Genomic DNA, 14937 nt, shown 5'->3' on the forward strand with positions numbered 1-14937 from the left:
AAGTTTAATCAAGGTTAAATTAAAGGGTGTAACAGGCCAGAGAGAAAAAGGCATCCGACCTAATGTAAGGCAATGAGAATGAATAGGTAATTAATGAGCCGGCCATGCATAATACAGTGGGAAGCTGAATAGGATTCATCTCTTCCTATATCTTCCTCCTTAGTAGTATACAATAGTAAAATGATACTTAGAATTATTTTGAGATCGTTTTCTTGTATTAAAATGTGTATCTTGCTTATGTACAGCAGAAATCTGTGTTGTGTTTGTTACCCTCGCAAGGTTTTTATTGTTTGCATTTGCAAGTGAGCCTTAGGTAAGAATAAAATAAACTTTTAATGTGTGAGCATGCATGAATACAAATCTGAATTTCATCAAGTCGTAGAGAACACATGAAACAGACTATGATCAGACCCATTGTGCTGATTCACAACAGTGAACATATTTGGCCTCAGTTTATTATTATTCATCAAGACAATAAAACAAATAACATGGACGATTAAACTTAAGCACTTGAACAAACATTTGCATCTCCTAAATTAAATCAGACGTATGCATTTCACTTCTCAACATACTCAGAGTTGTTCATTGTGTCAAAGTGCTGCATCACTTTGTGTTTCTAAAAAGTCAATGTTCTTTTAGCCAGACTTCAGTACAAATACAACGTACTTCTCTCCAACGGCCTGATCTCAACACAATAGATGGTCTCGGTAGTTGTAGGCTTTAGTTAGCTATGTCTCCAAAGTGGACTGTAGAATGTTTGATGGAGAAGTCAGAATGGGTTTTTTAGGTGGTTGGGCATGAGTCTAATGTGGACCTTTATTGAGGCAAAACACTAACCAGAAGCACTCGTGGACCATTTCCTCCAGATTGCTGCGCATTTGAGGAAATATGAGCTTTGGTTTATTGAATGCAACTTTTGAAGGAATGTGCTTCACACGCTTGATGAATGAGAAGACCTGAGATCAGGGCTTCATTAAGTTAACGAGTATTTTCAGTTGCAATGTATGTAAGGTAATGTAAGGCGCACTTGCATACACCGTGTCTGTGTGTATGTATTGTATGTCTACATACTCTAGTCTAGGCTGACACTGTGATCCTTTCCAAAGGGTATTAGATAGTAAGTGCACAGGTGGTTTTCATTTGGTTAAGATCAATTCTGGGAGTACTAGCTCTTTGTCATCTTCTGGTCAATCGTGATATAAAAGCTCTTTTATAGGTTTCTGTTTAGTGTTACCACTGCTTCCTGACTCCAAAAATTGCAACAGTAAATCTTTCATGTAAAGAAACATGTCTAAATTATTTGAGGTACCCTAGCCTGGACCCTGAAATCAAGGCCCACAGACTCATTATATATCAAACAATAAAATATTCATGATCTAAATTAGCTGTCGGACAAAAAACAGACATCCAGTCTACCATGGTGGTATGTAGTGAATAAGTACAGTTATTATTGATGATAGTGACAATAAATTATCTTTCTTTGCACTGAGGGACATACAGTCTATAAAACTAAATGAAAATCTAAATTTGGTTCGCTTTTCATTCTATACATACATTTATAATAATATATCCATGTGTAGTTTGTGTTATTTGAAGGATCCTTTTCTGCAGAGCTGATCCTGCCATCACTGCTATTGCTGGGTCAACTTTTATAAACTGTGGTCTCATATGCCACACTATAACAGAAGACAAAGAAAAGCAATATATTTTTATTTTCATAGTATTTTCATTGCAAAACAGATTAGATGTTAAAAGAAAAACAAAAAATGGCACAGTGGTGCCCTGCACATTTGCAGAATCTCACCCAAGAGCAAAGCCTAATTCTGGGAGGACTGTGCTCTTCCTCAACACTTAGTGCCGAGGGGCCGTTGAGGAAAGCTGTGGTTGTGCTGTGGTTATGATCAGCAAGTCCCAGGTGTGAATCTGTGTAACATAAATACAAAGCAGGGCTCTGCTGACAAAGACCCAGCCTGCTCTGCAAATGCTCGTGTGGATTAAAATGGCAACTGAACACAACAATATTCTGTTTCTCGTGCTTTCTCTGAAGACAAGGCCAGTACATTCCCTGTGACTCTTCTGTTTTTCTTCTACATGTTGTATGTAGACGGGCCAAATCTGTCCATCTACTGCGCAGTACGGGACCAATCAGTTTAAAATGCTGCTGCAAAACAGTCATGGGCTATGCACCCGGTATTCCCGGGCCAATTTAGTTGTTTCTTGGTGTGTCTTTAATAAATCATGCATTTAACTGGTCAAACCGGGAGAACTTCACAACAAGGCTTTGTGAGGGCTGTTGGGTACACTTCAAGACAAAATGGATCAATGAAGAATGAAAAATAGTGAACAAAATAAATCTTTCCATCAGTAGATTCCCTGCTGGTTTCCCCCCTCCTCAGGCTGGAAGCATGTACAGCTGTAATATGTAAAGACTCTGACATTACAGGTTTGAATCTGTCTTCAGTGTTGACACATGGTGTTATGGTTTCACTTTATTGGAGTCAGAGAGATTTCTCTGACACGTGATGCTAAAACAACAACCTTAAATAACAGTATTTTAATCCTGTAACCTTAAAAGGTATTTCTAATTTCCTGGTACAAAAATATAGCCTCATTAAATTGACCAAATTGGATCGTACAAAAGGCTTCAATATAAGAAGACTTCATGAAGTTTACACAGAATGTATTACAAAATCAAAAAACTTTTCCCCGGAAACATTTTCCCTAAAGCCAAGCAGGAAATAGTTATTATTGTCAGTCTAAGGAATGAACTCTGCTAAAAAAATCTACCAAGATTGAGAATAAGTTGGGCATGTCAGCAAAAGGATTTCTCTTGTTGGGAAATGCAGCTTTATAAAGTGATTTGGAAATTAAACCTTGGGATTAAACCTTCCATTGCTCCAAACCTGAGCATTTGTATTCACAGTAAATATCAAAAGAGATTCATTTATAAAATTACTACTAAATTACTACTTACTACTACTACTAAATACTACACAGGATAAGATCTGCCTCTGGCTCTTGGCCAGTTAACAGCCGTCTGGTTTATAACAATGACACCCACTTCAGAAAAAAACAAATCTTTTGGGCTGTCCAGTGTGAATGCTTTCTAATTAATATACTATCAATCAAACAGGCTAGCGTGTCGTTCTCCTGCAGGATCAAATTCCTGAGACATTGTAGGGAGTCTAAGTAATTCTGATGGAGATCACTTTCATTCTTCAGGAATGCATTCTGTTGTTTCGGGGAGGAATGCACAGCATTGAGAGAGATGCCCTGGAATTCCCAAAACAATTAAATTGTTCAAGCAAACATTTCTTTGAGGAAAGAAAGAACAAAACGTCTAATCCCATTATTCACAATGCCCTCACATGAAAAAGTTTAGACAACTGTTGACTCTGCTTGGTCTGTCATTCTGAAACAGGCCGTAGCAGGAAGCCTTGGCATTGAACAATCACTATCAGGGTCAGCACAGAGCAACCTGGGCAAATTCCTTCTCCTCTTCAGCCTCACTGAACTCTTACAACTGCATGTGGTGACCACACAGTTAACAACCAACGTGACTACAAAAAGGGTCACAATGTATTCAAATCATCCTGCAGATGGAGTGACAGAATCAACTGAAATAATACATATATTAGCCTGGAAACTTTTTTTCTGCCATGAGTCAGTTGCTGTGATCATTTTCTTTGGCAAGATGTGAAGCTTTCGGTTGGTTCCACAGGAAACATAAAGGACCCACACCCTCCTATCACCAATAAATCATATTCTTGTAATTCGTGGCAAAGAGAGCAAATGTCATCTTATTTCACAATTTATTTCACGTAGTCAAAAGATAATCAATACTGAGATAAAATGAAGATTTGTCGCAATTTGTCATTGACCTTGCTTGAGTAATTGAAAACAGGGGGAAAAAAACACAAACAAAAACAAGCATATCTAATACAAACAGTGGCTCCGTCTCATAATGCTCCACGTGGAGTAGAGGCTGCCAATGCTATTACATTGATGGTCTCAGCAAAGGTGTTCTTGTTAAAGACATGAGAAGGATTTTGTTTTTCAAATCTTATTCTACACTGTGGTTATGCTTTTTAGAAAAAGCATACAAGAATGTTGTTTTGCCATTTATGTATTTAGGGGAGAGGTTTCAGCCTTCAAGGCAGCCAACTTCACCAACAATTTGTCACATGATCATATGGTCATGCTCATGAGCAAACATTTACATAACAAGAAACAGGACTGAATAGTTAGAAATGGTGAACAGTTCCTTATGGGGATGCAAATACAAAACAGCTTTCTGAATGACGTGCATAAACCAGTTACAAAAACTGAGGATTTCCATGTTCTTCTTTTGGTAACTCAAAATAAGAAAAAAACATGTTGACGACAGCAATGCAAAAGCTGTGTATAGTCTTATTGTTTTTCAGGGTTGCAGTTCAGAATTGTTCAATGCTGTGTTTTTGAGAACGTCTTTGCTTTGAGGATCTCTTAAGGTGCAATACATAAGATACCATGTCTACCTGAGCAGAGAATGACGTTTTTCTACTTCTGTGGGTGTTGTTATTCAAGCTCTGTCGGCACCGTGAGCTGTGAGCCCCCTGCTCAGCCATCGGCCCGTTGAGAGGCAATAGAAATGCCAATATCATATATTGCACCATATCAGAAAGTCATTTACCAAATACCATAATGGGTTCTTGACTTCTTCTTACAGTTTTGTGTGGCAATTGTTTCCCCCCTGTGGTGGCAATTTTTTTTCCCCTGCAAAACTCAATATGAATTCAATATTGAATTAAAACGGGGTGATTTTGAATGCAATGTGTGGATGCTGGCTTCATAACACTCACTACCAGGTGCACAGATAAAAAAGAGAGTGCTGTTGTAATCATTCAGCTACAACCAGAAAACGCAACAGGAATATGGGATAATAATTCAAGTGTATCTGACCATTTGTCTGAGGAAGTGTGCGCTTGAACACATCCTTTTGGACAACTAAGTACAGGCCATCCCTCACCAGCCCCCACAGTGATGATGGAAAACAACCAGGAGGAGCAGGAGAACTGTATCCATACTTTAGATGTATATATCTTCAGGGTTTTCTGGTCGGGTCAACATAGACTATGGTCCAATATGTCTGCTCATCCTTTGTCTGTCATACAGTTTCAGTAATTCAAGTTCCTCAGGTCTCAACTGTGTTCACAGATTTTCATTTGTATGAAATCTAAACAAAATATGAACTAATCATGAATTGAATAATATGAGTACAATAAAAGTGTGTATGTATATCATAGAAGAAATACAAAAGTGACTAAAAACACATGAGGAAATCGTTCTTAGTTTCTTATAGACGTCATATACAATGGCATATTTGGCAATATCAAAAAGCAATTCTGTTTATCCCTCAGGAGCTTAAACGAAAACACTTTGGTTACTGTTGATAATAAGGTCTCTCATTTTGCTTCCTCTGAGGGCATCACAAAAATAAATATCTAGCAAATATAAATATTTGTGATGATGTGCTTATGAAAATACAAAACATCTGGCTGGCATCTTTTCTGGTTCCTTCATGCTCTTGAGTGTTTTACATAACTGTTTGATAAATACCATAAAAACATATGAATCTCTGTGGTCTAATGTCTCTGCTGTATTCGTCCTTGGGGTGAAGCTTTCAAATTATAAAGACTTGTGTTTTGTATTGGCCAGACTCAGCTGCTAAATGTTGGAATCTTACCTCAGAATTCATATAATCATACTGTGAGAATCTCAGGAGTATAGCCACATCAAAGAGCAATAACTCAGCTGTGACCATATATATATATATATATATATATATATCTACTGAAGTATGAACAGCTGGTCAGTTTTGATCTATGACTTTGAATCACCAGAGTGAAAACTGTTATACTATGCAACGTGTCCTGTTTTGTAAAATAAACCCATCTTGGGAAACATACTAAAGGCTTGTCAGGAGTTTAGGAACAAAGTTAAATAGAAAAGCCATAGAAATCCATAGAACACTCAAGAAGAGGAATAAAGTATAAAGGTGATGGGGAGTAAATCTCATATATAAATGGCCCAAATGGGCTGATCCTACATCAGCATGTCACGTTTCAGTGTTAGTCGTGCACAGATGTTTGAGACAAGAGCTGCTATGATACTGTCAAAGCCATATGTGCTTTGGTTTGAACAAACACTATAATCAGAAGCACTCTATAAACCAGCTGCCGAGCCCACAACTAAAAATACACAAAAACTACCGATAAATATAGCTGTACAATCATTTTACTGGTGGCATAAATTATTATGTAACTTCAGATACAGTAAATAACCACATCCCGTTTTTACCCTTTGATGATTTGCTGAGGTTTTGAACCCAGATCCTCTTCTAAAGCACAGTTGTTTTATTCTCAGACTCATCAGTTCAGGAACCTAGATTTACCTCCTGTAGCCAAATAATTAAGAAATGGTGAGGCTGTCGTACGAGATATAGAAGTTGTATGATCAAGAAGAAGATTGGGATACAAGATTGGAGACAGCCCATGGCTTCTGCATGTCAGTAAGGCCGTAGTCCAGTAACCAGTGCGTAATCAGTTCTTAAAAGGCTAAAACTGAAAACACATGAAGCAACGCTATTCACTCAACAAATGTTTAATTTAGTTTGAAGTTCAATTTTTTTATTTACATGCATGCACTTGCCCGACCACTTGCACAGCACTTCTCATACAGTCAAACAGCATGCAAGTCAGTGAGGAGATTCTCAATGATCCATTGGGAAAAACACAAGAAAACTAATTGCTACCAGATTAAAATGGTCTTTTTCTTTGTCCTTGGGATGCCAGACCCCCCTGCTAAAAGTTATAGTTCTTGCTCTGCCTTTTCAGTCCAGCTCTTGTGCGCAATGGAAGTTACTTTCCAATGATTCCAAAACAACACTACAAACAAATGTGAAATGCAAAACGTAACTGACATTTCTTTAAAGTAATTTAGTCTTTATCCATTCTCAATTGAGTTTCTAATCCCTGCCAGTGTTGTAACATCTTTTCTCCCACCAGTTTCCTCCATCTCTTTATTTGGGATACCCAACACAATCTAGATCCCATCTTCTAGCTAGCTAAAAGATGTGATCCCTCTAGTGTCCCCTGGGTCTCCATTTTGGCATCTCCCTAATTGGTTCTACCTAAAACCCCTGTCTGAAAGTGAGACACTCAGCTGACCTCTATACCAGGTGCTCAATAGGTGCCCCAGACCCATTGGGATCCATTGCCAAAGTCTGCTGTTAAAACCAACCTTGGTGCATGGTTCTACTGTAGAGATATACATTTCTGTGAAAAATGTGAAACACACAAGAAATAGATCCAAGGGTTTTTGTCAAACTGCAATGTAATGGCAAAAACGTTGTCTGAGCTTTGTGTATCATAAAAGAAGATCTTTTGTGACACTCAACCTTATACTAAATTTGAATGAACACGAAAAGAGGAAACAGCTCTTAAGTTATTTTAAAAAGAATTGCTCACATTCAAATGACAATTCTTCCTGTGACCTCTGCTAAATCAAGAGATTAGTTAATAATAATTATCATTCAATTAACATCATGCTCTCGCAGAGAAGCCTCAGAGAGATGTACAACTGTGAGGAAGAGCTTCTATATGACATCTGCTGACTGATGTACAAGAAACCCCTATAACTCTCCCTGTATACCTGTCCTATGTCTTTCTGCTGTCTTATATCTGGAGTAAGGACCTTACGAGTGATGAGGCCAGGATCATCTGGCTGATAACCCCCCTGAAATTTAAAGGCCCTTGGGTACAGGCATGGTCTCACTTTGAAGACCACCAGGCAGCTGGAGGACAGGCTGGTGAAGCAAAGTCAGTAAAAGCAGTAGTAGAGACATGGTGCTATTGGGGAATCATCTAAATCCGAGACCAAAAACAAATGCGTATCAAGGGCACTGATGTTATCATGACTCACGAGTCTTACAATAAGGCTCTAACGCACCAAGCTTACACTGCAGGGAAACCTTGAGGAAGAGATATACAGAAAGTAAAATCTAGAACAAACAGAAGACCTTCCTTTGATGACATGAACAAAACCAATTCATTCATGAGAATGGGGAGGAGGGGGTCACGGCGAGGGTACATCACTAAACTTTACTTCCTATGTCATGCTCAGTGAGCTTGGGCCAAAGATGTTGTTTTAATGGTGTGCAGAGAGAGAGAACAGGCAGAGACAGCAGAGGGATAGAATAACAGGGTGTAATATCCACCAAAGTGTTTTTCTAATCACCACAGGGAGCCTGCAGGAGCGGAAGACTCTCTCAAGACCATCTCAGGTCTGGTAACCACATCATATCGAGTGCATTAATATGTCAACTCTGCAGACACTAATAGGTGTCTTCATGTCTATGTATCATTAACGTTACATCTCCACAGTGGATTATAATGTATAATGTACACTGACACAAAACCACTTGTTTGTATGTTCTATATTGAAAAGTTTCTTTGGACAAGTTTCTTTCAACAACATAATAGCAGATTAGCTAACACTGACCATATGGAAAATCCTAAAAGCTCAGATGTCCTTTCAAACTCAACAATATTAGCTTAAAACATTTTGTGCAATTTATATTTTTGAAGTAATAATTGTATGATTTTATCCGCTGCATCAGAAGGCAGCACTTTTAGTTATGCAATTTACATAAAACATATCCGCTCACACGTTGCCCTAGTTTAAACTACTCAACACTGCATTAGGACTAATCAGAACCAGCTGGACCGGCTGACACATTAATGCATCTACATGTAACACACAGAAAGGAGAACTCATCCTGAGTATTTTCTATAATTACATGTTACAGCTGATACTTCTGTATTTTACCACATGTGATTTTTTTAACTTTTACCTGCATTTAAGTGTAATCTCTGGACATGGTCTGCATTATTCTACCATGTTGAAGGATCACAGAAATAATCCAGTCACACAGCTGTTTGGATTTGACATTGAGAGAATATGGGATGTAATGAAGTGTCCTGTGGTAAACATTACTTCAACAAGAACCAATTTTAGGCTGCATATTTCCAGAACTGCAATATAGGTGCTTATTATGTAGAATGAAAAGGTTCTGCGACATTCTCGCCTCTATATCATCAGTAGGGTCAGACTAGGTGATATTTAGTGGTTCACACTCATCGATTTGGAAAGATTTTACATTTTTGCACTGTTTTTTTAAAAGCTTTTCGCAAGAAGCACTGTTTTCAATCAGCTTGCTGAATAGTGACAACCCACAAGCCAGTGGCATATCCCAAAGCACTGAACCCAAACTGGGTGCAGTACAAACATTCTAAATATAATGGGACTTCAGAAAGCATCCTACTTCTCCTTGGGGTGAGGAACAGAAACATCTGTACCTTACGTGAGATGATCTCCACATCTGGCCTGATTGGTGCAAGGGTGTGTGCATGCACCAACAGCTGCCGCCAACCACTCCCAGATGTTTCTGATAGGCCAAGTGTCTCACTGTTTGTTAGGCGTGGGGTGATCTTTGATCCTTCGACAGCGTTGGCCGTAGTGTTATCGTGAGGAGGGCCTGAGTGGCTCTGAGAGGCACACAACGGAAGCGCTGCAACCTCACAGAAGGGCCTGTGGTGCACTGTGGTGGAAACAGGCATGGAAAAGTGGGTTCAGCTGTGGAAAAGAACTCTTTGGAAACCACCCAGCGTCTCTATCTAGACCCAGTCGCGCTACTGGCATCGTAATGGAGGAAGTAAACACATAAGTATAGTATATAACCTTTTGATATACAGTTGCAGCAGTCGAAGAGTGTGTAGGTGTTTTATATGAAAGAAATTAAAATCTGAAATTTTGTCATAAAATCTTAACTCGTAAAAAACATAAATATTAATGTATTCAGCAAAAAATATTCTCAATTTCTACATTTAAATGCTTTTTTCATCATATATCAGTGCTGAGTAGTGTAGCACACGGTGGCATGGAGGACACCAATGTTATAAATTACCCTTTTTTCTTTTCCAGAAGGGAAGAAGTTTGCCCTTCTGCTGACATGATCACTCAGCCTGGCTACACGTGGCTAAAACCTCTTTGAACTGATGAACATCCTGCTCCAACATCCCAGGGCTATGAAGGTCTGACCATCCCTGTCAGTGTCGTGACAGGCTTTATACACCCACCATTTTCTTTCAAAGAGAAGTGGTGCACATCAGGCCAGAACTTCAAAAATAAACATGGCATTTATGGACCGGAAAAGGCTTTGCATAGCTATGCCACTCCTGCTTCCTCTCACATCCAGCATGGCTTGGTTGGTCCCTAGCTTTGAGGTTCAGATACACACCAGTTTAGAGCACGAATCCAAGAGCATTAACAGACTATAGAGACCCATGTCTCACCAGGCTGGACATGCCACCAGGAACAGCGGCCCACAAGAAAGGCAGGAAACAGCTATTGGTCAGAAAGAGCATCCATGCACAAAGTTGATGGAGTTCAATATCACAACTCAGGCTTAACGATGAAGCCCAAACTCCTTGAGGAAACACGCTAAAGAGTTGTAAAATAAAGAGAAATTCTACCAAATAATGTAGCCTGCGTCATGAACAAAGGGTAACAAAAGGTAATACAAATATATTATCAAACCTAACAACCCACAAAATCCCTGAAACCTGATTAACATTTCAATTTCATATTGGCAATTATTTTGTCGTTCATTTTAAAATGCAGGAAATATGAAATTACTGCCATGTTCATCTTATTCAGACAACATATTTGTTCAGCCGGGGATCAGAAAGAGGTTCCTCGTTTCCACGAGCAGCACCCTGGAAAACTGGTAATTAGAGGACGTTTTTCAGGTGTACAACCGAAAAAAACAGAAACAGACCGCTGCTTAAAAAGGATTAATTATATAAGATTTCAATGCTTTTTCATTGCACTTGTTTTTTTTAAAACGTGTTCTTTGTGCACATTGTTCAACATCCTGGGGTTCTATAATTCTAAAGTCCAGACACAAGCCAAACATTATAATGTTACCAAAATACATCATTGCAATTCATCATTCATCCCGTTGTATTTTGCAGTTTTATATTATCTGTTATGCCATGCCTTACTAAATATTCTGCTGTAAACAAGCTAACAATCAGTCTTTGACTGTGTTGCATCAGAGAGCAGGGTATAAAGCTTTAGCATTCATCAAGAAAACAAACTGATATATATATATATATATATATATATATATATATATATATATATATATATATATATATATATATATTATACACACAGTATATATTCTCTTTCACTTTGTGCACCTCAGAAAAACATAACAATTTGAGATGAGGCAGTGTGTTGGTCTGCTGTTTATTATAAACAAAAGTTAAATATTTGTTAAATGAGTTCTAGCACAGTTTTAGCACAAGTTTGTTCGGCTGCATATTTACAGGAGCTTTGTCACTACAGAAGCATGAACTCAAAGTGAAGCTTTACTATGCTTCACCCTGTCATATCGCAGATAGTTCAGAGGGTATTGCATCAAAATTAGAGCAATATTTGCCTAGTTTAGGACCTTCATTCTATAAATGGTTTCCGAGTAATTTGTTGATTTCTGCACTACATGCAGATGTGTTTTATAGCATGTGCAGCAGTGAGCTGTAATCAAATGACCAGAATCCTTGCGGGTCCAACCTGACAGTGGATCTAAAGTAGTTATGGCTGCTCCCAGTGATTTACCTTACAACATCCATCATGTTGCACCTGCATCCACAGTATGTCTGACTGGAGTGTATGCCTGTATCCCCTCTTGAATAATCTGCACAGCTGCTGGATGCTCATCTACCTGATCTCAATCAACACAAGAATGCCCCCTGGTGGCCATACAACTGAACGGCAACTAAACAAATACATTTATTCTGAAGAATACAAACTGTATAGATGTGATGCTGATATTCCTTTTCGAGTGGAATATGTTGCTATGCCATTCAAGTTCAGTCCACTAAATAACATTATTGTAGTCTTTATCAGCAATCACTGAAAGCAGATGTGTGTCACATCTATTACTAATTTAAACCAGCAGGTAGCGCTGAAGCAATATTCAAACCATAAACGTAAGTACATTTCTTTAATACACATAATTATAGTGACGGATGTCATCATGTATGATGTGTTTTTAGAGGAAACACAGTTTAACAGGTTCCCAACATGCTGTTCAAAAGTGATTACAAAATTATATTATTTGGCATGTGGTTTGAGACCAGTGGCTGTGATAGTTATGGACAAGTCCTATCCCCATTTGTTGTATCAAATCTGAACAGTATGCAAGTCTTTAGAAATCAGGAATTCTAATCTATTCTAATTGTCATTATTAGCTGGAAGGGGCAGCAGGATTGTCATCAAAAGAAAAGAACATCATTAATGAGTTGGCACTGTGCTGGGATTTGCCTCCAATCACATCTGCAAACCGGAAATGGCTGTTTGAAGAACTGCTCCTCCATGCTGTGAGTATTCTGCTCCGTACCTAACAGGACCAAAGTTTTGGGAAAGGCACAATTGTCCCAACCAATATTTTGTTAATTTGAATTGCCTATTAGAAAAAATAATTGTGCACAATATATTAACAAACGCCCAGAAGAGTGAAAAATACATTTCCACGTTTTCCAAAGCGCCCTCGAGCCTGCTGTCATTTAATTGGCTGAAGAAACACCGTGAATCGTAACTTGCAGAAAGTGGCCGGAGTCACGGTAAACTACTAAATACGACAGAAAATGATAAAGCCTCATATTAGTATTTTGTTTGGTCTCAACATTGATATGTTGACCCTGTTGTGCTTTGTAGTAAGGAAAATGACACCAAAAATGAAAAGAGATATCCGAAGTGTGTTCAACACGCAGAGGGGAAGTAGCTACCAAGAAGCCTAAACTAGGTCGTTGTTAGTTAGCTAGTAGCAGGCTAACTACCCACACAGTGCAAACCTGCATCCCTTTGAGATGCATTCAGGAAACTCAGAAATCAGGCTGAGGAAGCAGAAGCTGGACCATCAGGGCTTCAGGTGAGGTCTTTTTTAAAAATTTATTTTAAAAACTTTTTATTTATAGATGTTTTCAAGTAACAAAGAACGCGACAAAACATTGTAAATGACAAAAAAGAAGATTAAAATAAATAAATAGATAAATGAAGAAAATGAAAAACAATAGGGGGTCAACAATTGCTCTTTACACTATTTAGGACCCTTCTTTTCTGGTCACTTAATCCCTTGAATGCTATCCACTTCTCCCAGCGCTGCTCATGGGTCCCTGATTTTAACCTTAGAAAATGAGTCATTTTTTTCCATATTGTGTATTTCCTCAACAATGTCCAGCCACTGTCCTTGGCTTGGGGGGTCACTTTTAATCCAGCTCCTTGTGATGGCCTTTTTAGCTGCCAGTATCAAGATTTTATATAGATAGTTGTCTTTCTTATGAATTAGATCACCAGGTATTAGTCCCAGATAAACGATCTGTGGGTCCCTGGGGATCTTATTAAGATCTCCTCCAGAATCTGAATGACTTTGTCCCAGTATGTTTGAAGTTTTGAGCATGACCAAAACATGTGTGAGTGGTTGGCATTCATCTGCCAACACTCTCTCCAGCATGGCTGCTCTTTACCTAATTGTTTATATTTAGTCTGTGGTGTAATAAAAAAGCGGATTAAGTTCTTCCAACCAAATTTCCTCCATTTTCTAGAACTATTAGAAGTCTGTTGCGTTGTACACATGGAATGCCAATCACTACTCGACAATTTGATGTTCAGTTCTACTTCACATTTCAGTTTTACATTTAATGTGTTACTTCCGATTCGTTTTTGTAAACTACTGTACAGTTTGGAGACCAACTTTGAGGGGGTTTGTTTGTAGGCACCTGTCAACACTTCGATCACTTCATTACCTTCTGCTGATATTCCTTTTTTAATTTCTGTATCGTAGAAGTGTCTTAGCTGTAAATATCTGAAGAGGTCCCTGCAGGGTTGCAAAATTCCGTGAATATTCAAAGTTGGAAACTTTCCATGGGAATTAACAGGAATAAACTGGAAATGTTGGTGTAATTTAACTGTATGTACCTTGTCATAAGCAGACATGCATGCAAACATTTATAATACAACTTTTTAAAATGACTTTTTTGACATTTTGTGAGTAGAACTTTATTCTTTCATCGAACAACAAAAACATGAACGTTGAATAGAAAAGGTGTATTCCCTATGATCACACACCCCCCACCCAATTTTTTTTGTGTGTGTGTTTTTCCCTGAATCCTTTCAGGTCTAAATGCTTTCTTCCTGGACCTCATCAACGTCCTCCTCACTGCTGTAAAAAGTTAGTCTACTGTATACAAATATACTTGGTATTAAAATGAACATGGCTTCAGTTTACCAAGTAATCAATATGCTAGGTAATGACAAACAGTGTTGGGAAAGTTCACTTTCTACATGAACTAGTTCAGGTCATAGTTCATAATTCAAAATGTTGAACTAAGTTCACAGCTCCAAAAAATTAACTAGTTCAGTTATATTTTTCAATATGTCGCGAGCTATAATTTAAATCTCTATCTGTCTGCAATACCGCTCTTGGCCTCTACGCAACTCGGCGCTCTCACACTTGCCAGGCATAGGGCTGAAACGTTCAGACCCAACACTGATGACAAAGACGTTCAAAAACAAAAGAACGTTTTATGTTTACGTTTATGTTTCTGGCAGACAATGTTCCCAACCAGCTGCATTCAGGGTCCAGCTGAGCTAGGCGTGCATAGTCTTGTTCTCAACTACATTTAAGTTCCCTGTTATATGCTTTTGCAAAAAAACTTTTCCCGAGGAAACTTTCCGGAAATTTACCGGAAGCTTTCTGCCCCTTAGCAACCCTAGGTCCCTGTTTCCTAAATTAAATTCTCTTTTGAGTTTTTCAAAAGTTTTAAAAGT

The sequence above is a fragment of the Cyclopterus lumpus genome, chromosome 13 (genome assembly GCF_009769545.1).
Source record: "Cyclopterus lumpus isolate fCycLum1 chromosome 13, fCycLum1.pri, whole genome shotgun sequence".
NCBI classification, from domain to species: domain Eukaryota; kingdom Metazoa; phylum Chordata; class Actinopteri; order Perciformes; family Cyclopteridae; genus Cyclopterus; species Cyclopterus lumpus.